This window comes from Notolepis coatsorum (assembly GCF_963971535.1).
Source record: "Notolepis coatsorum genome assembly, chromosome: 14".
NCBI classification, from domain to species: Eukaryota; Metazoa; Chordata; class Actinopteri; order Aulopiformes; family Paralepididae; genus Notolepis; species Notolepis coatsorum.
The window spans coordinates 107171294-107197237 of record NC_140178.1 but is presented as its reverse complement, the minus strand read 5'-3'; the positions used below and the strand labels follow the sequence as shown (position 1 = coordinate 107197237).

The 25944-nt window shown below is 50.5% G+C and overlaps 1 protein-coding gene across 1 annotated transcript in view; it reads left to right on the top strand.

Moving 5' to 3' along the window:
- The window catches only part of usp43b (ubiquitin specific peptidase 43b), a gene marked incomplete at both ends in the record, with an annotated part of 399792 nt that overhangs the window by 293800 nt on the left and 80048 nt on the right, over window positions 1-25944 (top strand).

The window sequence follows — 25944 nt, the reverse complement described above, 5'->3', positions numbered from 1 at the left end:
GCAATCGTACCCAAGGGGGGACCCCGACAGAAAGGGCCGGTTTGATACAGGGGAAGCTGACATCAGTTCTAGGTGACAAAAGCTCCCCCACTGAACACCCCTCCAGAACATGCTGAGGAGTTGTTCTGCAGCCGGACATGCAAGGTGTGAGGCCCCCATGGGTTCCTACACACCGTAGCCCTGCAGTGATATTACTACCACCCAAATCACGCGCGCCTGCGAGACCACTGCCAATCTTTCAGGAGTGGGAGGCACCAACATGATACCTGGCCTGGCGAAGGCGAGGTCGGGGAAGCCTGCACTGTGTGCCTCAAAAAGGTTTCGAGCCCCCCTGCTGACAACACTTATAGTTGACAGACGTAACACCAGGCTCAACCAACACAGCTTATGGTGTGGGAGCCGCTTGACAGCACAACATTCTCACGGACAGACCCAGGCTCAGCCATCAACTGGGTGTCAGCCCCTGTCCCCATGAGAAGCGAAAAGTGGGGCCGCACACGCTTCAACGAAGGCACGCGGCCCGCAGCCAAAGGAAACAATCAGAGCCCCTTTTCCGCTGGTGTTGGGGGAGGGAGTGATCGGAGAGCGGGCTGCTCGCGGCAGGACGGCGACGGCTTGTATATTCCAAGCCGAGCTCATCCAACATGGCCGATCCCTCGGCCGCCAAGGCTGTCGTCCTTGTGGACACCTGTCGATTCAACGCCCAGGATACCTCTGGCGGGGGAAAACATGGCCGCCTGTCGAGGACCTCGTCATCGCCGCTGACGAGGCCGTGCTCTCTCTTCTTCTGACTGCGCGGCGTGAGGCGGTGTGGGGCCTAGGACAAATACCGCCCGCGCTCCAGCGGAAGACCAAAATCCTCTGCGGAGAGGGGAGCCCTGAGCGGTTATAACTTGCGGCTAGGTCAAAGCTAATAACGTCAACAACCTCGCGCGATGTGTCGACGTCGGCTGGCCCTCAAGGCCCCGCCACCAGACACCATTTTTTGATAGAAAAAACAGCAATTCGAACACAGTTACTAATCGCTGCCAATTCCATACCGTGGCGGTACAGGCTTTAGCAGCCCACCAGCCACTCGCCGGGCCGACCCACCTCATGGCGTCGGCCGGGCGGGACACTGTTTCAACATGTCAAAAGCAAAGGACTGATGCTAACACGGAGCACCAGTGGTGGTTGCAACCAGCAACCTCCACTGTGGTGTGCACCATGAAGGGGTTAATGAATAAATTAACTAACACCACAAATATACTGTAGAATGGGCAAGCCCATGCACACAACGTTAAGGGGAGGCGGACCAGAGAGAATCAGTCCCGCATTCATTCATAATATTCACAACAGCACACCAGCCCTAGACCTCAGCCCATTTACCCATGAAGGTAAACAAAGGCCCCCCCGCACTACTCCCCCAGTAGACACCGATTGACCGTCAGCATGAATGGTTGAGAGGAGGGAAGACTGTAGTATAGACGGACATTCCCGTAGCAGAGAGACAGAACAGAAACAGTAGCCCAATATAGAATAGCGTTCGACGCTAATGTGGACAGAAAAACAGTCAGCTGAGCCACAACACTGGCCGCCGCTAAATTCCATCCTGCAGCAGTATAGCTCTCATCAGTCCATACTGCCACCCGCCGGGCCGACTCGCTCTCAAGCATCGGCTTCCGGGTGGGACACCGTCCAACCCCGCCGGGGCACAGGATCGATGCTACCTGGCTACCTAGCCACGGCACACCCGCCCTGCACCCTGTTGTCAACCCATTTACCCGTAAAAATTGTAAATAGGACTCAGCAAAACCCCCCACATTAGCTACCGACTGACCTTCATCAATGAACCGGTTAAGAGGAGGAAAAAGCGGCAACATCCCACGGCGGGGAACATTAGAACAGTGCCCAGCATTTCAGCATTAGCGTTAGCATTAGCGTTAGCATTAGTGTTTAGCAGCACGCTCCAGGATCGCTTGGAAACCGTCCACTTCAGGGGAACGTTCACCAAACCATCCCGCCCCTGGCGCCGACACACAACTCGGTTGTGTAACAAAACAACCAGCATTACTAACACTAGCATCAATGCCTGATAACACAGGGCCTACCTGTGCGCGAGCCGGCCCGATAGCCAACCTCGCACGCTGTCCCTTGATCTGTTGCCACAAGACGAGGGAACATCAGAATAGACCCGACGTGTCGTTGGAACATACCCCGAAGATTCCAGGGGTAAGCAAATCTCCGTAAGCACTCAATATTATCTAAACTTTTCATATCAACTAGTTGCATAGGGTGTCTCATGCATCCGCTATGATGGAAACGAAAAAAGAGGAAGAGTGAATGGTGGCCACGCCCAGTAGGTGGCCACGCGGCAGTAGGGCGGGGCCTGGCAGGTGCTGGGTGTATTGGTTTATTCGTTGATGGAGTACACTAGGTACATGAGATGAGGTATATCTCGGTATGGCTTAAGAGCGGGACGCGATGCCAGTACGAATATATAACCTTCTGTAGTGTGGTAGTGAAAGGTTAACCGTCTGTAGTGTGGTAGTGAAATGTTAACCTTCTGTAATGTGGTAGTGAAAGGGTTAATGTATGTATCCTCGACTTGACACACCGGGGACGTGGAAGAGGTTCTGTCATCACCGTGAAAGTGAACCACATTCATCATGTTCTTGATAAATAACGGCAGCTGTTTGCTGACGGCGTTGACACCACCGTGCACGTGGCCAGTGGTGGAAGAAGTACACAGTTCCTTTACTTAAGTAAAAGTAGAAATACCCAGATAAATGAGTACTCTGGTAAAAGTAAAAGTCCTCCATTCAAATTGTACTCAAGTAAAAGTTGAGACGTATTTGCAATTGAATGGACTTAAGTATCTAAAGTAAAAGTATGCATTCTACATGACATTTGTGTATTCTAGTGCTTGGGAGCGTTCAAGCCTCCGATCCATTGGCCGCTAAAGGTTCTGTTAAAGTGGTACATGGTCCAGTTATGCTGCCCTGATTAAAGGTTGTGTTAAAGTGGTACATGGTCCAGTTATGCTGCCCTGATTAAAGGTTGTGTTAAAGTGGTACATGGTCCAGTTATGCTGCCCTGATTAAAGGTTATGTTAAAGTGGTACATGGTCCAGTTATGCTGCTCTGATTAAAGGTTATGTTAAAGTGGTACATGGTCCAGTTATGCTGCTCTGATTAAAGGTTATGTTAAAGTGGTACATGGTCCAGTTATGTTGCTCTCATTAAAGGTTATGTTAAAGTGGTACATGGTGCAGTTATGCTGCTCTGATTAAAGGTTATGTTAAAGTGGTACATGGTCCAGTTATGTTGCTCTGATTAAAGGTTATGTTAAAGTGGTACATGGTCCAGTTATGCTGCTCTGATTAAAGGTTATGTTAAAGTGGTACATGGTCCAGTTATGCTGCTCTCGTTAAAGGTTATGTTAAAGTGGTATGTGGGGGGGCGCCCCAGTGGCGAACCACATAGCGCGCTCAGCCGCGACACGGCCGACCCGGGTTCGATTCCCGAACCTGTCGTTATTTGCCGAATGTCTTCCCCCCACTCTGTCTCCCATTCCTCCCTATCTCTCTACTGGACTGCCCAGTAGAAATAAAAGCGATTGTAGGAGCCAATTTAGGACTTAGGAATGTCATTTGAGGAATGTCAGAATGTTAGGAATGTCATGTGACTACTTAGCGTCAGCTGGGTAGCAGACAACGGCAGTTTTGTGAATGGAGCCAGGGTAGTGAGTGAGTAGCGTTATAGTTTTTTGACCGTGCAAACAGCGATTTAACATGTTATGTTTTTCTTTTATTTATTAAATGGTAAACGGTACACTGTGGTCCTGTCGTGCGCGTTCAGACTCCCGTTAATGACCTACTCTGCTTCAATGGTGTGCGAAACTCAAAGACCGTCGGAAATTACACCTACAGCGATAAACGCTAAAAAAGAAACCTTAAAAAAAAAGTGGTATGTGGTCCAGTTATGCTGCCCTGATTAAAGGTTATGTTAAAGTTGTACATGGTTAGGGGCGGTCGGGTGGCGTAGCGGAGATGGCGCTCATCACCAATGCTAGAGGCTGCGGTCTCGACTCCGGAGTCAGCATTGCCTGCGGCATGGGCCGATCGTCATACTAACTTGTTTGGCTGAGTTAGCGGGACGGGAAGTCGTGGGTGGTAATCTGGCGTTGTGGACAGCGACACCTACAGGTCAGGTCTGGGCGCCTGCTCAGCGAAAGGCAGGAAGTGGTGAAGGCAGCGTGACCTCCCACGCGTTACACTTCACCAATGAGAGTCCTCGCTGCCAGGTGAAAAGAGAGCCGCTGGCTGTCTCCGCATTTGTCGGAGGAAGCATGTGGTAGACTTCAGGGTTCCCTTGTACCGACCAGTAGGGGGAACATGTGCACAACGACCAGGTAGGGGAGGGGGGGAATTGGCATAACGACTAAATTGGGATGGGAGGAAAAGCATAGAAAATCAGGCGGAGAAAAAGAGGATTAAAAAAAATAGATATAAAAGTGGTACGTGGTCCAGTTATGTTGCTCTCATTAAAGGTTATGTTAAAGTGGTACGTGGTCCAGTTATGTTGCTCTCATTAAAGGTTATGTTAAAGTGGTACGTGGTCCAGTTATGTTGCTCTCATTAAAGGTTATGTTAAAGTGGTACGTGGTCCAGTTATGCTGCCCTGAATACGTCCTCTTGAGGTTGACAGGCTTCAGATTTGAAAGTACATAATCTTCATATAATAATATGAACATTAATAATCAGTGACTAGTTACTTTGAAAAAAAAGATTTAGCATAGAAAACATGACCAAATTATTTGGGGGACCCTGATGTAAACAAGACGAAAGTCTTTCTCTGGTCTGCATCCCCTTAACAATTGTGTGTATTGAGCCGTACTGTATTGTACCCATTCTGCAATCTGATAATAAAATCTTCAAACAATCAATTAGTCAATCAAACCTCCTGATCGGTCCTGAACGCTGCCCACCTGCTGCCCAGTGGACCATCTACATGGCACCGGATAGCTGTGTACTAGACTTGTGCACACACACACACACACACACACACACACACACTCACGCTCGCACACACACACGCTCGCACACACACACACACACACACACACACACACACCCAAGCACACACACGCTCGCACGCACACACACACACACACACACACACACACACACACACACACACACACACGCTCGCACGCACACACACACACACACATTGAGGAGACTCAGTGTACTGGAGCTGGCCCTTACAAAGAAGTATCCCAGTATTTCCAAAACCTGGCTGCCGCCGTTGCCCCTAGCGACCACGGAATGTCTCACGAATTAGCATGCAAGGCGTGGAAAGTGTGTCGAAGACAGCCCACTGACGTTAACGGCTCCGGTGATGAACTGGTGTTTGTGATGATCTTAATTTAATGTACCTTGAGCTTGCTGGGACTTCATGGGAAAAGTCGTATGCATGATTGGACTTGTTTACAAGCTCCATTAGAATGGAGAACGTGAGTGCGTGTGCGTGTGTGTGTGTGTGTGTGTGTGTGTGTGTGTGTGTGTGTGTGTGTGTGTGTGTGTGTGTGTGTGTGTGTGTGTGTGTGTGTGTGTGTGTGTGTGTGTGTGTGTGTGTGCGCGTGTGTGTGTGTGTGTGTGTGTGTGTGTGTGTGTGTGTGTGTGTGTGTGTGTGTGTGTGTGTGTGCGCATCCTCATATCACTCTCGTTAATGGAGCTGAAGCACTTAAAGGGGCACTTTACCAAAAACAATGCTGATTTATTTTCCTTTTATTTATTTTTTTAAACACTAGCACAGCCGACAAGGGGTCAAATGACCCCTAGGCATTTTCAATAAATGTATCCTCGTCACTCGGTCGAGCTCCAGCTCTGTCACTCAATGACTTTTCCTAAAAGTACCTGTTTTATCTGGCACGGTTTCTGAAATTTCAAAATGACTTCAGGAAAATGTAATTAGAACGTTATTCCACATAATGGGCCGTTGGAACAGACGAAAGTCACAGCACTTTGCGAGCATCTAGTGCAGGGGTGGCCAACCCGTGGCTCGCAAGCTGCATGTGGCTCTTTGCCCGTCAATGTGTGGCTCTTCCATAAAAAATAAAAATAAAAATAATAATAATAATATTTTACTTAAAAAAAAATTATAAATGTTTTATTTTGTCACTCAAACCTACATTTCATTGTGGTAAACCTCATATTTTTATATATAGAGGTAATTATTTAGTTTACACTGTTTATTTTTCTCATATTTCTCATATAAGCTGTCGGGTCATCTGACCCGTTCCGGCGGGAATCAGCTGCATTTTCTCCATGGCTGTGCTAGTGTTAACACTTTGACTGCCATGAAACGTGTTTTGACGTCATTGCTGGCCATGCTCAAGTTGCCGGGGGACGCTGTACAGCGTCCTTATATCAATATTTCAAAAATCTGCGATCGGATTCATATGTCCCCTCCGCTGGCCTGAGATCCACCAGCAGGACCCACTGAGCTCTCTGGCGGTTCAGGAGCGCCATCTGGTGGCCGATCGGCGCAATCGCTTTAACAGGAAGTGGCATAGAGGTTGTGCTACGTCCGTAGTACTTCCGGGTGCTTGCTATAGGTCCCGCGACTCTGGCTCGTCACGCTACACAGTGATCGATTGCCAATAACTCGATAAACAACATGATTTGGACGTATATACCATTATACAAGCTGGAGATGGACCGGGTAAATTTACATCCCATAATGATAAGATTTCAACTCTACGATGATCGCCCAACGGCGCGCAGAGACTGGGGTGAGTTTCAGCGTGTAACGTTACCGTCTTCGATACTAACTGCTATTATCAACATTTGACCCACATTAGATGATTGGTATAACGCTGCCCACGGAATTATAAACGGCCCCTAGCCCATCCGGTCAACATCAGATGACGTGTAGTAACTTCTAGAAGTACGTCTAGTTGTAATTTTTTATATCGCGCTGATTGCCATAAAACTGTATTGCATCATCAATATAATGTATTTGGGGCTATAGATCACGTTCTGGAGAAAGCTGCAGAAAGAGATGAAAACATACTTATACATTAGACCATACTTTACTATGAATATGTGAATGAAAAAGTTTAACGTTGCTACACAATGAACAATACATATAGGACTTTGAATGGGCCCTAATAATGGCAATGTAGCAATAGAATTTAAAAAGTTATAGCCCTGCAAAGAAGGGGACTTTCTCCATAGACAAATAGCGCTGGCAATCTATGGTATATCATGAATTTAACCTTAGGCAACCAAAGTGTTAAAGGACCGCTAGGCGTTACTAGTTAACTGTCTACAGGCTTAACCTATTCTAATAGAACTGACTACCACCTCCCTCCCCTGTCAGTCTGGGGAGGGTGTAGACTACCACATGTCTCCTCTGTCGGTCTGGGGAGGATGTAGACTACCACCTGCCTCCTCTGTCGGTCTGGGGAGGGTGTAGACTACCACATGCCTCCTCTGTCAGTCGGGGAGGGTGTAGACTACCACCTGCCTCCTCTGTCGGTCTGGGGAGGGTGTAGACGACCACATGCCTCCTCTGTCGGTCTGGGGAGGGTGTAGACTACCACATCCCTCCTCTGTGAGTCTGAGGAGGATGTAGACTACCACCTGCCTCCTCTGTCGGTCTGGGGAGGGTGTAGACGACCACATGTCTCCTCTGTCGGTCTGGGGAGGATGTAGACTACCACATGTCTCCTCTGTCGGTCTGGGGAGGATGTAGACTACCACATGTCTCCTCTGTCGGTCTGGGGAGGATGTAGACTACCACCTCCCTCCTCTGTCAGTCTGGGGAGGGTGTAGACTACCACATGTCTCCTCTGTCAGTCTGGGGAGGGTGTAGACTACCACATGTCTCCTCTGTCGGTCTGGGGAGGGTGTAGACTACCACCTCCCTCCTCTGTCAGTCTGGGGAGGGTGTAGACTACCACATGTCTCCTCTGTCAGTCTGGGGAGGGTGTAGACTACCACATGTCTCCTCTGTCGGTCTGGGGAGGGTGTAGACTACCACCTCCCTCCTCTGTCAGTCTGGGGAGGGTGTAGACTACCACATGTCTCCTCTGTCAGTCTGGGGAGGGTGTAGACTACCACATGTCTCCTCTGTCAGTCTGGGGAGGGTGTAGACTACCACATGTCTCCTCTGTCGGTCTGGGGAGGGTGTAGACTACCACATGTGTCCTCTGTCGGTCTGGGGAGGGTGTAGACTACCACATGTCTCCTCTGTCAGTCTGGTGAGGGTGTAGACTACCACATGTCTCCTCTGTCAGTCTGGGGAGGGTGTAGACTACCACATGCCTCCTCTGTCGGTCTGGGGAGGGTGTAGACTACCACATCCCTCCTCTGTCAGTCTGGGGAGGGTGTAGACGACCACATGTCTCCTCTGTCAGTCTGGGGAGGGTGTAGACTACCACGTGCCTCCTCTGTCAGTCTGGGGAGGGTGTAGACTACCACCTCCCTCCTCTGTCGGTCTGGGGAGGATGTAGACTACCACATGCCTCCTCTGTCAGTCTGGGGAGGGTGTAGACTACCACATGCCTCCTCTGTCGGTCTGGGGAGGGTGTAGACGACCACCTCCCTCCTCTGTCGGTCTGGAGGGTGTAGACTACCACATGTCTCCTCTGTTGGTCTGGGGAGGGTGTAGACTACCACATCCCTCCTCTGTCAGTCTGGGGAGGGTGTAGACGACCACATGCCTCCTCTGTCGGTCTGGGGAGGGTGTAGACTACCAAATGCCTCCTCTGTCGGTCTGGAGGGTGTAGACTACCCCCTCCCTCCTCTGTCAGTCTGGGGAGAGTGTAGACCACCACCTCCCTCCTCTGTCGGTCTGGAGGGTGTAGACTACCACATGTCTCCTCTGTCAGTCTGGGGAGGGTGTAGACGACCACATGCCTCCTCTGTCGGTCTGGGGAGGGTGTAGACTACCACCTCCCTCCTCTGTCAGTCTGGGGAGGGTGTAGACTACCACATGTCTCCTCTGTCAGTCTGGGGAGGGTGTAGACTACCACATGTCTCCTCTGTCGGTCTGGGGAGGGTGTAGACTACCACATCCCTCCTCTGTCAGTCTGGGGAGGGTGTAGACTACCACATGTCTCCTCTGTCGGTCTGGGGAGGGTGTAGACTACCACATGTCTCCTCTGTCGGTCTGGGGACGGTGTAGACTACCACATGTCTCCTCTGTCGGTCTGGGGAGGGTGTAGACTACCACATGTCTCCTCTGTCAGTCTGGGGAGGGTGTAGACTACCACATGTCTCCTCTGTCGGTCTGGGGAGGGTGTAGACTACCACATGTCTCCTCTGTCGGTCTGGGGACGGTGTAGACTACCACATGTCTCCTCTGTCGGTCTGGGGAGGGTGTAGACTACCACATGTCTCCTCTGTCAGTCTGGGGAGGGTGTAGACTACCACATGTCTCCTCTGTCAGTCTGGGGAGGGTGTAGACTACCACATGTCTCCTGTCGGTCTGGGGAGGGTGTAGACTACCACATGCCTCCTCTGTCAGTCTGGGGAGGGTGTAGACTACCACATGTCTCCTCTGTCAGTCTGGGGAGGGTGTAGACTACCACATGTCTCCTCTGTCAGTCTGGGGAGAGTGTAGACTACCACATGTCTCCTCTGTCGGTCTGGGGAGGGTGTAGACTACCACATGTCTCCTCTGTCAGTCTGGGGAGGGTGTAGACTACCACATGTCTCCTCTGTCAGTCTGGGGAGGGTGTAGACTACCACATGTCTCCTCTGTCGGTCTGGGGAGGGTGTAGACTACCACATGTCTCCTCGTCGGTCTGGGGAGGGTGTAGACGACCACATGTGTCCTCTGTCGGTCTGGGGAGGGTGTAGACTACCACATGTCTCCTCTGTCAGTCTGGAGAGGGTGTAGACTACCACATGCCTCCTCTGTCAGTCTGGGGAGGGTGTAGACTACCACATGCCTCTTCTGTCGGTCTGGGGAGGGTGTAGACTACCACATGCCTCCTCTGTCGGTCTGGGGAGGGTGTAGAGTACCACATCCCTCCTCTGTCAGTCTGGGGAGGGTGTAGACGACCACATGTCTCCTCTGTCGGTCTGGGGAGGGTGTAGACGACCACATGTCTCCTCTGTCAGTCTGGGGAGGGTGTAGACGACCACATGTCTCCTCTGTCGGTCTGGGGAGGGTGTAGACTACCACCTGCCTCCTCTGTCAGTCTGGGGAGGGTGTAGACTACCACATGCCTCCTCTGTCGGTCTGGGGAGGGTGTAGACTACAACCTCCCTCCTCTGTCAGTCTGGGGAGGATGTTGACTACCACATGCCTCCTCTGTCGGTCTGGGGAGGGTGTAGACGACCACATGCCTCCTCTGTCGGTCTGGGGAGGGTGTAGACTACCACCTCCCTCCTCTGTCGGTCTGGAGGGTGTAGACTACCACATCCCTCCTCTGTCAGTCTGGGGAGGGTGTAGACGACCACATGCCTCCTCTGTCGGTCTGGGGAGGGTGTAGACTACCACATGCCTCCTCTGTCGGTCTGGAGGGTGTAGACTACCCCCTCCCTCCTCTGTCAGTCTGGGGAGGGTGTAGACTACCACATGTCTCCTCTGTTGGTCTGGGGAGGATGTAGACTACCACATGCCTCCTCTGTCGGTCTGGGGAGGGTGTAGACTACCACATGTCTCCTCTGTCTGTCTGGGGAGGGTGTAGACTACCACATGCCTCCTCTGTCAGTCTGGGGAGGGTGTAGACTACCACATGCCTCCTCTGTCGGTCTGGGGAGGGTGTAGACTACCACATGTCTCCTCTGTCGGTCTGGGGAGGGTGTAGACTACCACATGCCTCCTCTGTCGGTCTGGGGAGGGTGTAGACTACCACATGTCTCCTCTGTCGGTCTGGGGAGGGTGTAGACTACCACATCCCTCCTCTGTCGGTCTGGGGACGGTGTAGACTACAACCTGCCTCCTCTGTTGGTCTGGGGAGGGTGTAGACTACCACCTGCCTCCTCTGTGAGTCTGGGGAGGGTGTAGACTACCACATCCCTCTTCTGTCGGTCTGGGGAGGGTGTAGACTACCACCTCCCTCCTCTGTCGGTCTGGGGAGGGTGTAGACTACCACCTGCCTCCTCTGTCAGTCTGGGGAGGGTGTAGACGACAGCATGTCTCCTCTGTTGGTCTGGGGAGGGTGTAGACTATACCACATGTCTCCTCTGTTGGTCTGGGGAGGGTGTAGACTACCACATGTCTCCTCTGTCGGTCTGGGGAGGGTGTAGACTACCACATGTCTCCTCTGTCGGTCTGGGGAGGGTGTAGACGACCACATGTCTCCTCTGTCAGTCTGGGGAGGGTGTAGACGACCACATGTCTCCTCTGTCGGTCTGGGGAGGGTGTAGACGACCACATGTCTCCTCTGTCGGTCTGGGGAGGGTGTAGACGATCACATGTCTCCTCTGTCGGTCTGGGGAGGGTGTAGATGACCACATGTCTCCTCTGTCGGTCTGGGGAGGGTGTAGACTACCACCTGCCTCCTCTGTCAGTCTGGGGAGGGTGTAGACTGCACATGCCTCCTCTGTCGGTCTGGGGAGGGTGTAGACTACCACCTCCCTCCTCTGTCAGTCTGGGGAGGGTGTAGACTACCACCTCCCTCCTCTGTCGGTCTGGGGAGGATGTAGACTACCACATGCCTCCTCTGTCGGTCTGGGGAGGGTGTAGACTACCACATGCCTCCTCTGTCGGTCTGGGGAGGGTGTAGACGACCACCTCCCTCCTCTGTCGGTCTGGAGGGTGTAGACTACCACATCCCTCCTCTGTCAGTCTGGGGAGGGTGTAGACTACCACATGCCTCCTCTGTCGGTCTGGGGATGGTGTAGACTACCACATGCCTCCTCTGTCGGTCTGGGGAGGGTGTAGACTACCACATGCCTCCTCTGTCGGTCTGGAGGGTGTAGACTACCACCTCCCTCCTCTGTCAGTCTGGGGAGGGTGTAGACTGCACATGCCTCCTCTGTCGGTCTGGGGAGGGTGTAGACTACCACCTCCCTCCTCTGTCAGTCTGGGGAGGGTGTAGACTACCACCTCCCTCCTCTGTCGGTCTGGGGAGGATGTAGACTACCACATGCCTCCTCTGTCGGTCTGGGGAGGGTGTAGACTACCACATGCCTCCTCTGTCGGTCTGGGGAGGGTGTAGACGACCACCTCCCTCCTCTGTCGGTCTGGAGGGTGTAGACTACCACATCCCTCCTCTGTCGGTCTGGGGAGGGTGTAGACTACCACATGCCTCCTCTGTCGGTCTGGGGATGGTGTAGACTACCACATGCCTCCTCTGTCGGTCTGGGGAGGGTGTAGACTACCACATGCCTCCTCTGTCGGTCTGGAGGGTGTAGACTACCACCTGCCTCCTCTGTCAGTCTGGGGAGAGTGTAGACGACCACATGCCTCCTCTGTCGGTCTGGGGAGGGTGTAGACTACCACATGCCTCCTCTGTCAGTCTGGAGGGTGTAGACTACCCCCTCCCTCCTCTGTCAGTCTGGGGAGGGTGTAGACTACCACATGTCTCCTCTGTTGGTCTGGGGAGGATGTAGACTACCACATGCCTCCTCTGTCGGTCTGGGGAGGGTGTAGACTACCACATGTCTCCTCTGTCTGTCTGGGGAGGGTGTAGACTACCACCTCCCTCCTCTGTCAGTCTGGGGAGGATGTAGACTACCACCTCCCTCCTCTGTCAATCTGGGGAGGGTGTAGACTACCACCTGCCTCCTCTGTTAGTCTGGGGAGGGTGTAGACTACCACCTGCCTCCTCTGTGAGTCTGGGGAGGGTGTAGACTACCACATCCCTCCTCTGTCGGTCTGGGGAGGGTGTAGACTACCACCTCCCTCCTCTGTCGGTCTGGGGAGGGTGTAGACTACCACCTGCCTCCTCTGTCAGTCTGGGGAGGGTGTAGACGACCGCATGTCTCCTCTGTTGGTCTTGGGATGGTGTAGACTATACCACATGTCTCCTCTCTTGGTCTGGGGAGGGTGTAGACTACCACATGTCTCCTCTGTCGGTCTGGGGAGGGTGTAGACTACCACATGTCTCCTCTGTCGGTCTGGGGAGGGTGTAGACGACCACATGTCTCCTCTGTCAGTCTGGGGAGGGTGTAGACGACCACATGTCTCCTCTGTCGGTCTGGGGAGGGTGTAGACGACCACAGGTCTCCTCTGTCGGTCTGGGGAGGGTGTAGACGACCACATGTCTCCTCTGTCGGTCTGGGGAGGGTGTAGACGACCACATGTCTCCTCTGTCGGTCTGGGGAGGGTGTAGACGACCACATGTCTCCTCTGTCGGTCTGGGGAGGGTGTAGACGACCACATGTCTCCTCTGTCGGTCTGGGGAGGGTGTAGACGACCACATGTCTCCTCTGTCGGTCTGGGGAGGGTGTAGACGACCACATGTCTCCTCTGTCGGTCTGGGGAGGGTGTAGACGACCACATGTCTCCTCTGTCGGTCTGGGGAGGGTGTAGACCAGGGGTCAGCAACCTTTTTGACATGGAGTGCCTGTTTGAAATATAGTTGTAACTAGTGTGCCTCAACAATATTCCATGCATCGTAAATATTTGTTCTCATAATCAGGTATAATTTTTACATTATTACATCATTATTGTTATTGTTATTATTAACAATATTATTATGATGGTTGTATCAACCCTAAATCTGAGTTGGGGGGGGGGGGGGAATGCAATGCAGACAAACAGCTGCATACAGTGCGACCATTTCACTCACATTTGCCCATTCATTTTTGGACACATCACACACCATCGGTGTGTGTACTGTACGTGTGCTGTCATAGCTCCACCTACAGGCCTAATAGAGAACACCAGGAGAACACCAGGATGTGAATGGAGGGTGAATGTGAGGTATATCGTGTAAATAAGTTTTGATTGATCGCAAGACTACACTGTAAAAAATATATAATAATAAGTTACCAGAACTTAAAAATATTGAGTTCAGTTACTGTGCATTAAGGTTTTCAGTTTTCAATCCATAATAATCCAGAAAAATAAGTACACAACCACATTATTTCAACCTAATAAAACTATGTTTATTGTCATTGTTTTAAGAACACAAGTTGACTTGGTAATACTCACATTTTGAGTAAAAAATATGGCTTTTAACATGTGCAATGTTCAATGAAATAGAAAAATAAATAATAAAATTAGTTGATTAATCCCACTGGTCACAATGGTGACCATAATAATGTTTTTGTTATAAGGCTCTGCAAATGTTACTGAATGATGTAGCAATGTATTTCCAGCTAAATTGAAATAATAAACAAATAAAGGGTCTCAATTAAATATGTGGTAGTAAAAAGAACCTGTGGGAGGATTTCAACAAGATAATGCGACAACAGTGCAAAATATTTCACTATAATATTTCAAAGCAAAAAAAAATATATATATATATATAATTTTTTTTTTTTTTTTTTTTAATGCTGCCCCCTGTGCCTATGCAAATGCCCCTGCGTGCCTATGCAGGCACGCGTGCCTAAGGTTGCCTACCCCTGGTGTAGACTATACCACATGTCTCCTCTGTTGGTCTGGGGAGGGTGTAGACTATACCCCATGTCTCCTCTGTCAGTCTGGGGAGGGTGTAGACTATACCCCATGTCTCCTCTGTCAGTCTGGGGAGGGTGTAGACTACCGCATGTCTCCTCTGTTGGTCTGGGGAGGGTGTAGACTACCACATGTCTCCTCTGTTGGTCTGGGGAGGGTGTAGACTATACCACATGTCTCCTCTGTTGGTCTGGGGAGGGTGTAGACTACCACCTGCCTCCTCTGTCGGTCTGGGGAGGGTGTAGACGACCGCATGTCTCCTCTGTTGGTCTGGGGAGGGTGTAGACGACCACCTGCCTCCTCTGATACATGTGGAGTCGCCAGCCGCTTCTTTTCACCTGACAGCGAAGGATTTCACTGGGAGAACGTAACGCGTACGGAGGTTCGTGCTATCTCCCCCAGACGCGTGAATCCTTTCGGCAACTGGCTTGTCCTTCCGCGTTCCCGTTTGGCGCTCTGATTGGCCAGGTCATGTGACATGAGCGCCAATCGTGGGACGGCAAGTTTTTGCACTGTTAAGCTTAGGCACTCTTTCGAAGTTGGTTAAGGTTAGAGTTTGTCTTAGAGCGTGACGGCAAGTTCTTTCGACGGTTAAGCTTAGGCACTCTTTCGAAGTTGGTTAAGGTTAGAGTTTGTCTTAGAGCATGGCGATAGAACGCCAGGTAGTTTGCAGGCTGTTCGACGCGGAAATGGGCAAACACGCTATTGGGGCGCACATGTCACATGACCTGGCCAATCAGAGCGCCAAACGGGAACGCGGAAGGACAAGCCAGTTGCCGAAAGGATACACGCCCCCCAGACCCCCTCCCTGCCGAACAGGACTCATACCCGCGAACACGCTGCCAATTGTGTTCGTATAGGGATGACTGACCAAGCCGGAGGTACCGCGGACAGCGCGAATGGAACCCTCAGTCTCTGCGGTGGTAGGCGAGTGCTTGGAGCTCTATAGAGCTGAGAGCCGCCCACACACGCGTGTTTCTTGAGCTGGAACGCCCCCTGTTGTCAGCGGTGTTGTTTAACCCCCTTGTCTGTAGTGTGATAGTAAAGGGTTATATTTCGTATTGCATCGCTCCCGCTCTGAGCCTTACGAGATACTCTATATCGCCTGTGATACCTAATGTATCTCCCACGAACAAAAACACATGCACCCCACCTGTATGGGGCCCCGCCCCTTATGGTGGTACCACCCATATAATCATGACTCTGGTCATGACACACCCTTCCTCTATTTTCGTCCCAGCGTACTGGATGCTATGCACCATGCGAGCTAGCGGAATGAAAAGATTAAGGAAGATTAATAATGTTGGAAGCTTACCGGAGGTTGCTGGCCCCTGGCATCTTCGACGCATGTTTTCGGCGACACGACGGGCCTGTGATGTTCCTCGTTTGATGACTGCACATCGAGGTTCAGCTGTACAAGGCTGGCTGTCGGGCCAGCTTGTACTCAGGTAGGCCCTGTGTCTTCAGGCATGGGTATTAGTGTTAGTAATGCTGGTTTGTGTTGTTAACGCAACCTTGTTGTGTGTTGGCGCCAGGGGCAAGATGGTTTGGTGAACGTTCTCTGCAGGGAACGGTTTCCAAGCTGTCTTGGGCGTGCTGCTAAAACATCTAAAGCTATGCTAACATGCTATCGCTACTGCCGCATGCTATCACTACTGCTAATTGCTATGCTGTTTTAATGTCTCCGCCGTGAGATGTTGTCACTCTCCCGCCTCTTGCCCGGTTCATCAATGAAGGTCAGTCGGTAGCTGTTGTGGGGTTTTGAGTTCTATTTACCTTTTTCGGGTAAATGGGTTGACAACAGGGTAGGCCGTGGCTAGGTTGCCTAGCCAGGTATTTTACCTTGTGTTCCGGCGGGGTTTGTTGAACGGTGTTCCCATCTGGGTTGGCGTCGGGTAGTGGGGCTATGGGTCCAGCCGACATGGTAAACATGTTGCGTGTCTGTGCACAGGCAATTGTTGTCTTGGGTTCCACATTGCCTGGCGTTAGGCTGCAGTAGTATAAGGGCAGGGCCGCTTGGGAGAAATGTGAGGCCCTGTGCGTTTTTAGACGCGTGGCCCCCCATCTCCTGGGGCGGCCCTGTGTAGGGGGCTATTGTTTCATTTTGTCACTCTGCTATGAGAAGGTCTGTCTTGCTACAGCTTTCTCTCCTCTCAAACCATTCATACTGACGGTCAATCGGTATACTGGGGGAGTAGTGCGGGGGGGGGGCTTTGTTTACCTTTTTTGGTAAATGGGCTAAACTAGGGCTGGTGTTCTGTTGTGAATATTTTGAATGAAGACGGGTCTGGTCCGTCTCCCCTTAAACTTTGTGTGTATGGGTTTGCTCATTCTACAGTTTTTGTGGTTTAGCTCTTTTATTCATTTAACCTTTTCATGGTCCACACCACAGTGGAGGGTGCTGTTTGCAATCACCACTGGTGCTCCATGTTAACGTCAGTCCTTTGTTTTTGATATATTGAAACAATGCCCCGCCCGGCCGACACCATGGGTCGGCCTGGCGAGTGGCTGGTGGGCTGTTAAGGCTTGTACCGCCACGGTATGGAATTGGCAACGATTAGAACTGTGTTCGAATTGGTGTTTTTTCTATTACAGAAATGGTGTCTGGTGGAGGGGCCTTGAGGGCCGGCCGACGTCGACACATCGCGCACGGTGTTGGTAAACCACTCCGTCGAGGATGTTGACGTTATTAGCTTTGACCCAGCCGCAAGCTATAACCGCTCAGGGTTCCCCTCTCCGCAGGGGATTTTGGTCTTCTGCTGGAGCGCGGGCGGTATTGTCCTAGGCCCTACACCGCCTCACACCGCGCAGCCAGAAGAAGAGAGAGCACGGCCTCGTCAGCGGCGATGACGGGGCCCTCGACAGGCGGCCATGTTTCCCCCGCCAGTGGTGCCCTGGTTGGAGAATCGACAGGGTATCGCGAGGCCGACAGTCTTGGCGGCCGAGGGATCGGCCATTTTGGGTGATTTCGGTGTTGGTAAACCACTCCGTCGTCATTTTGCCGCGAGCAGCCCGCTCCCCGTTCAATCCTCTCTCTGGTATCCCCAGAAGCGGGGCTCTGAGCGTTCTCCTTTGGCTGCGGGCCGCGAACCTTCATTGAAGCGTATGCGGCCCCATTCTTCGCTTCTCATGGAGACAGGGGCTGACACCCAGTTGATGGCTGAGCCTGGGTCTGTCCGTGAGAATGTTGTGCTGTCAAGCGGCTCCCACACCTTGAACTGTGTTGGTTGAGCCTGGTGTTACGTCTGTCAACTTAAGTGTTGTCAGCAGGGGGGCTCGAAACCTTTTGAGGCACACAGTGCGGGCTTCCCCGGCCTCGCCTTCGCCAGGCCAGGTATCATGTTGGTGCTCCCACTCCTGGAATATTGGCAAGTGGTCGCAGCTCACATGGTTTGGGGTGGTAGTGATATCACTGCAGGGCTACGGTGTGTAGGAACCCATGGGGGCCTTACACCTTGCATGTCCGGCTGCAGAACGACTCCTTCAGCATGTTCTGGAGGGGTGTTCAGTGGGGGGGCTTTTTTGATCGGAAGCCCCCCGTATCAGACAGGCCCTTTTTCTGTCGGGGTTCCCCCTTGGGTGCGATTGCCTCGTGGGTGGTGTCAGGGTCAGGTGTTCCGACACGGAACGCGCTCCTCGCACGATTCCAGGGTTGTCTTCGCACAGCGGGGGGGACCGGGCCAACTATCTACAGTTCCTGGCGGACCTGCGCCACGTGACGGCGGGTGCGTTGGGAGTGTCGTCACATATGACTACGGCAGTACCATATGTCGAGGTAGATGGAGAGAATGGTGAGGCGGGGACTTGTGTTTACACAACCCCACCCGTTTTCAGGTTTGGTACAGACCCTGTTGTCGGGGTCTCCAGCAGGGACAGCTCTGGTCGACGAGATCCAATCTCTGTGGACGAAGCAAGCCATCGTCGTGGCGTTCTCCTCCCGGTGTTCTCTGCCCGAGAAGTCGGGAGGGAGGGGTGTAAGACCCAGGCTGGACCTGTCCCATGGGAAGGTTCGGCATTTTTTGGATCGTCTCCTACCTGTTGAACACTGTCAGGTGGGGGTCTGGTTCTCCTCCATAGACCTGTAGGATGCGTATGCGCATCCCCGATCTTCCATCCTAGGGCTTACCTACGCTTCCTTTGCAGGGTTAGCGTATGAGTACCAGAGGCTGCCGTTCGGTTTTCTCTGGCTCCCCGCATCTTCACCAAGTGCGTGGAGGCCGCACTGGGGCCTCTGCGTCATCCGGGGTTACGGAGTGTTCTGCCCTGATGACGTTCTGGTCCTTCGCGGTCAAGGTGGATCGTCAGGTCTCGTACCAGGCAGGTCTCTACCAGCCTGGGGTTGCTGTGCACTGGATGTAGAGTATTCCTCTTCCCAGTCAACGGTTGGAGGGCTATGGGCATCCATCTCGGAGCGTGTTGTCAACATGCTCGGGAGGTTCCGTCCTAGGACGGTTACGGCGCTGTCTCACGTCGCGTTTTCACCGACGCCTCCCTCGCTGGTGATGCGTCGGGCCAACGCAGTAGGGGGCAGCTGGCAAACCATGCTGCCCGGTCTGCGCTACGTTCAATGTGTTGGTGTTGAAAGCGGTCCTTCTGGTCCACAAATGGTGTGATCAGGACGGACGATACGACGTCAGTGTCGTGTATCGACAGACAGGGAGGAGTACGCTCCCCCTGTCTGCACCAGGCGGCGGGCGGCTGGCTATGGGCGTCCTCCATCTGCGCGGCCTAAGGGCTCCCCACATCCCCGGCAGGGAGAATGTGGGTGCAGGTGTACTGTCGCGGGGCGGCCCTCATCCTGACGGGTGAGGATTGCGTCTGGACATGGCCAGGCAGGTCTGGGACCGATGCCGTGCCGCCAGGGATTCTTCCCCATACATCTGTTAGGTCAGTTGTTGGGACGGGTACGTTGAGGGGCGCAGGTTCTTGATCCTGATGGTGTTACCATCTGGACTGCACATGCTCCCTCCACTGTCGCGCTTACGCGGGCAGATGACGTATGTTCCAAGTGTGGTGTAAGGCGGGGGGCCTGGACTCAGTCTCCTGCCCCCTGGTTGCTGTCCTTAGTTACCTCCAGTCTCTCCTTGATAGACTGTCGGCTTCGACGGTGAGGGTATATGCAGCAGCTATATCCTCCTATCATGGGGGTTTGAGGGGATGTCTTGTTCAGCCACCCTCTTGTGAAGCGTTTCCTGCTTGGCGCTCGACGCGTTAAGCCGGTGCAACGCTCCTTGGCTCCGACTTGGGATCTTCAATTGGTCCTCGGTCGGTTGTCCTTGGCCCCGTTTGAGCCGCTCGAGCGGGCGCCGTTGGGACAGCTGTCCTTCAGGACCGCGTTCCTTCTGGCTGTCACTTCCGCTAAACGCGTAGGTGAGCTCTGTGCTCTCTCGGTACATCCAGAGTGCCTGTCTTTTCGGACCGATTGCGGTGTCACTCTGCGACCTAATCCTGCTTTCGTGCCTGAGAATATCCGGAGTTCCTTCCGCTCCCGGGATATTGTGGTTCAGGCGTTTCGTCCTCCTCCTCACACTGGTGAGTTAGATGCGGGCCTTCACCTGTCATGTCCAGTCCGTGCTTGGGGATTTACCTCAGCCGTACTCAGGATTTCAGGGTTACCGACCAGCTTTTTGTCTGTTACGGTGGGGCTCGTGCTGGTAAGGCACTGTCGGAGCAGCGCCTGTCCCATTGGTTGTGCGAGGGTGTTACCCTCTGCTACACGCTGGCTGGGCAGGATCCCCCTGGGGGCGTCAGGGCGCACTCCACTCGTGGGGTGGCTGCCTCTGCCGCTCTCCTGGGTGGGGCCTCGGTGGAGGCCATCTGTGCTGCAGCTTCATGGTCCTCCCCGGGCTCCTTTGTAAGGTTTTTCCTCATGGACATGACCGGGGGTTCTGTCTCCCAGGCGGTTCTGGGGTCTGTGGCCTTTCCTGCTTCCCGTCCTTTGGTCGGGTAGCAGGAGTGTATGGGTATGGGCCGCAGTGTGTTGAGTCACACGTGGTTCCGCCTGTACGGTGTGTTCAAGGGGTTCTGGCTCCCTCTTGTTCGCATTCAGGTGGAGTTGACTGCGCCCCCCCTTCGTTAGGAAGGATGGGGTGACAGGGCTCCCCGCACCCCTTGATGTGGGCTTACGGGTCCTCAGGGGGTACATCTGTCGGGTCTCGCACCCGCTCTTCCCCATTATCTCGTAAGGCTCAGAGCGGGAGCGATGCAATACGAAATATAACGATAGGTTATGTAGATAACCTAGTTATATTAGTATTGGCTAAGCTCCCGCTCTGCGCGCCCTGAGTTCCCTCTTGAGGGATCTTTTCCTGGGACGGGTTTTTGGCGAGGAAGGGTGTGTCATGACCAGAGTCATGATTATATGGGTGGTACCACCATAAGGGGCGGGGCCCCATACAGGTGGGGTGCATGTGTTTTTGTTCGTGGGAGATACATTAGGTATCACAGGCGATATAGAGTATCTCGTAAGGCTCAGAGCGGGAGCTTAGCCAATACTAATATAACTAGGTTATCTACATAACCTATCGTTAACCTTCTGTAGTGTGGTAGTGAAAGGGTTAACACTGTCTGTAGTGTGAGAGTAAAGGGTTAACCTTCTGTAGTGTGGTAGTGAAAGGGTTAACCCTTTTCCGTGCGGCAGTGAAAGGGTTATAACCTTCTGTATTGTCGCAGTGAAAGGGTTAACCATTCGACAGTGTGGCAAGTGGAAGGGTTAATGAACGTTGTTGTCATGCGGTCCCTTCATTTAAGATGGAGGCGTCTTTCTCTCTTATCTCCCGAGGGTCATTCTGTACATAATATGCTGTTTAATAAAAAAAAAAAAAAAAATTATTTAACCTTTATTTATCCAGGCAAGCAATTAAGAACAAAGAGGGAGAGAGAGAGAAGAAAGAAGGAGAGGGAGGGAGGTAGGTGAGGGGGCTCAGGGGGAGGAGAGAATAGTCTGAGGGTTATGCGTGTGATTGGGAGGCAGTCGGCAGGTGCAACAATCGGTTAAGATCTGTTGCAGATTTTGTTTAAAAGCAGTGAGCGATGTGAGGGCAGTGAGTTTAAGGGTGTTTTGTAATGTGTTCCAGTCAGATGCAGCAGTAAAAAAAAAAATTATAATAATATACTGTAATGAGAACATACTGAGGACACACACCTAAAACAGAGTCACATGGTTCTCCGTGTGTGTGCGTGGTACACTCAGTAACTTTAAGTAAATGCTGAAATATACTTTCACACACCTTTATGGTTGATAATATTGATATAAAACACACTTCTTAAATCAATATCTCAAAAGAATATAACGACTAACTTTCATACTGTCTTTTACTATTATGTACTTTGCTACTAAGTAATCTACTGTGCCTACAGTACTATGCTAATATGTCTATATTACTACCTACTATGCTAATATGTCTATACGACTACCTACTATGCTAATATGTCTATACGACTACCTACTATGCTAATATGTCTATACTACTACATACTATACTAATATGTCTATATTACTACCTACTATACTAATATGTCTATATTACTACCTACTATGCTAATATGTCTATACCACTACCTACTATACTAATATGTCTATACCACTACCTACTATGCTAATATGTCTATACCACTACCTACTATACTAATATGTCTATACCACTACCTACTATACTAATATGTCTATACCACTACCTACTATGCGAATATGTCTATACCACTACCTACTATACTAATATGTCTATACCACTACCTACTATGCGAATATGTCTATACTGCTATACACTCAACAGTGTAGCACTCAGGTTTGACACTGTTTGATGAACATGTCACTGACCCTTAGCTGCCAGAGTTGTACCCTTCCTGCTGACTTGTTGTCGCTTTGGATAAAAGCATTCAGCTAGAACTGTTGTACCGGGTGACTTGGCTGTTCCATTAAGGAAAAGTACATTTAGCCAATCAGCCCTCTCGGTGAGAGCTGCCAAGACCTGGAACTCCATTCCAATTTACATCCGCAATATTGAAACACACAGATAATTCAAACACATCAAAACATGGTTAAGAAATAACTACACATGTGAACACAACAGCCCTGCAGAACTCTAACCCCATATGCTTGCCTGTACCTAATATGTAGAATTATTTGTTTGTACATTGTCTGTACATATCTGATGTAAATATTTTGCATGATGTGTTTTTAACCTGTTCTTAATTAACTGTATGCCATATAGAATAGAATAGAATAGAATAGAATAGAATAGAATAGAATAGAATAGAATAGAATAGAATAGAAAACTTTATTGCCATTTCAACACATGGTTGATTGAGATTTGTCTTGGTGCCAGCACATACAGTACTGTTTTTATACATACAGTATAAAAACATACAATATAAAAACACAAGAATACATGCAATACAATCCCCACAATAAAAGTTTTACACAAACAATTAAAAAGAAAAAATGCTACAGTACCTAAAATAAATAGCTCAGTGTTCCAGTTTAAAGTGCATATTGCCTTAAAGTGCCTGTCGGCTGGTGCTAGCCCTAGTGGTGCAAAGTGCCTGTACATTTGTACTTGAGTTCAGGTGACGGACAGCCTCGGGATAAGTACTGTTTTTAAACCGGGATGTCCTGCACCTGAGACTTTGGAGTCTTCTGCCAGAGGGAAGGGGGTTAAAGCAGGGGCGTCATTTTGGTATGGCAAGGTATGGCACTCGCCATACGTACCTTGGCAAATAAAAAATAAAATACGTTTTTTTTTTTTGTTTTTTTTTTTTTTTAATTACAATATTTTTTATGTTGATTTAGAATTCGAATGTCAACATTATGAACGAAGCTTCGAACTATTCGGTACAGCCCTAGCATGTTTTGATATTGTCAATTATCTCACTTTTACTAGGTGACTTTTACTACTAACTCAAATATGCCAAAAAAAAGGAAAATGGACATACAGACGTTTTTTAATCAAAGGGCAGCAGAGACAAGTGATACAGGGACACAGGTAAGGTCTTACAATGGCTTAGTGATTATACCAGTGCAGTTCAGCATTCAGTAACCCATACTTTTTGTGAACGTGTTTTTGATACTACATTCTGTTGAACACACACATCAAAACCGTACCTAAGGAAAATTGGCTCAATTGCAATTGCAATTGCAATTGGTCTAATACAAGCCGGGTTTCATGTATATTAGAGTTATTGTTGTTATATGCTGGCCTGGCTGTGCAGTAAATACCTTATAATGGTATGGTGTTAATGTTTACCAAGAGAGTAAGCCTACCTCAGAATTGTATAAAACGAAGTTGTTATTATTATTATTATACCAGTATTGTGATTGCACTATTTTACTTTATTTAACTTTTTTTGACCACCTGTAATTGCTTTACTGGTTTACTACCGTATTTCATACAGTACTTGCTTGGTTTCAATAAATGAACCCAGTGCATTTTACTGGGTTCAAACTGACACAAAATGTTGATTTATTCATTATGATCTGTTTGAAAATTAGAAATATAGGCCTCTCTCTTATACATGCCTCCACCTAATACAAGCCTGGTATCCGCTACAGTTGAAACAAATACAAGCCGGGGTTACTATTAGAGGAATTACGGTAAGTGAATTGTATAGAAACAACTCACCAAAAGTGACTATTGCGCAACTGATTTGACAAAAAAAATCCACCAAGGGGGGGAAACCCCATCCTTCACCCCCCCCCCCCCCCCCCCTCCCGAATTGCCATACCTTGGCTTTTACTGAAATGACGCCACTGGGTTAAAGAGGTCGTAAGCAGGGTGAGAGGGGTCCCTGATCACCTTCTCCCCTTTCCGCCTGATTTGAGTGGCATAAATGGAGGCCACAGAGGGGAGATCACAGCCGATGATTTTTGACGCTGTGCGTACAGTTCTTTCTAGATGTCCCCTATCATGGACGGTAGTGTTTCCGTACCACACAGTCATAGAGAAGGTAAGGACACTCTCCACAGTGGTTCTGTAAAAGCTGAGCATCGCCTCCCTGGACACACCAAACTTTTTAAGCTGGCGCAGGGAGTGGAGCCTCTGGTGGGCTTTGCTAATTATGAGGCTGGTGTTAGCTTCCCATTTAAAATTATCACATATGGTGATGCAGAGGAATTTAAAACTGTCTACCCTCTCCACCTGCTGGCCGTTTATGTACAGAGGAGGGTGGACTGCCTCCCCGCGCCGGAAGTCAACTATCATTTCCTTTGTCTTAGAAATGTTTAAAAGCAGGTCGTTCTCCTTGCACCATACAGCAAAGCTATCAACTTCAGCTCTATAGGCCGATTCATCCCTGTTCTTAATTAGTCCCACTACTGTTGTGTCATCCGCGTATTTAAAAAATCTGACAGAATCAGAGTGGGAGGCACAGTCATTAGTGTGTAGACAGTAGAGCAGAGGAGAGAGGACACAGCCCTGGGGGGCCCCGGTGTTCAAGGTCCTGGATCTAGAGAACAAATGACCTATTTTAACCACTTGTTCTCTGTCTGAGAGAAAATCTAGAATAAAATAGCACAGAGACTCGTCAATTCCTAGCCATTTAAGTTTTTCAAATAGTTTAAAAGGCACAATCGTGTTAAACACTGAACTGGAATCAATAAACAAAATTGGTACATAAGTGGCAGAGGCCTCCAGGTGCTGCAGGATGGTGTGTAAACACATAGATACAGCATCCCCTACAGACCTGTTGGGCTGATAAGCAAACTGATACATGTCTAATTTAACAATACTAGATAAATGATCACAGACAAGCCGCTCGAACACCTTCATAATGACAGAGGTCAGAGCGACGGGCCTGTAATCATTCAGACAAGCAACGCTAGATTTCTTGGGCACGGGTATGACTATGGCAGATTTATAGCAGGAAATGTTATGTTATGGTTATGCTTTTTAACATTAGGCCCAGGGACAACAGTTGAAAATTAGCTTTGGCTAACACTGTCTCACACTTTTACTTTTATGTTCATTAATGTGTGCTGTCCCTGTTCAAATAAAGAAAATATATATATTTTTTAATCCTCTTTTTCTCCCCATCCCAATTTAGTCGTTATGCCAATTCCCCCCCTCCCCTACCTGGTTGTTGTGCGCATGTTCCTCCTACTGGTCGGTACAAGGGAACCCTGAAGTCCACCACATGCTTCCTCCGACACATGTGGAGACAGCCAGTGGCTCTCTTCTCACCTGGCAGCGAGGACTCTCATTGGTGAAGCGTAACGCGTGGCAGGTCACGCTGCCTTCACCATTTCCTGCCTTTCGCTGAGCAGGCGCCCAGACATGACCTGTAGGCGTCGCTGTCCACAACACCAGATTACCCCCCACGACTTCCCTCCCCGCTAACTCAGCCAAACGAGATAGTATGACGACCGGCCCAAGCCGCA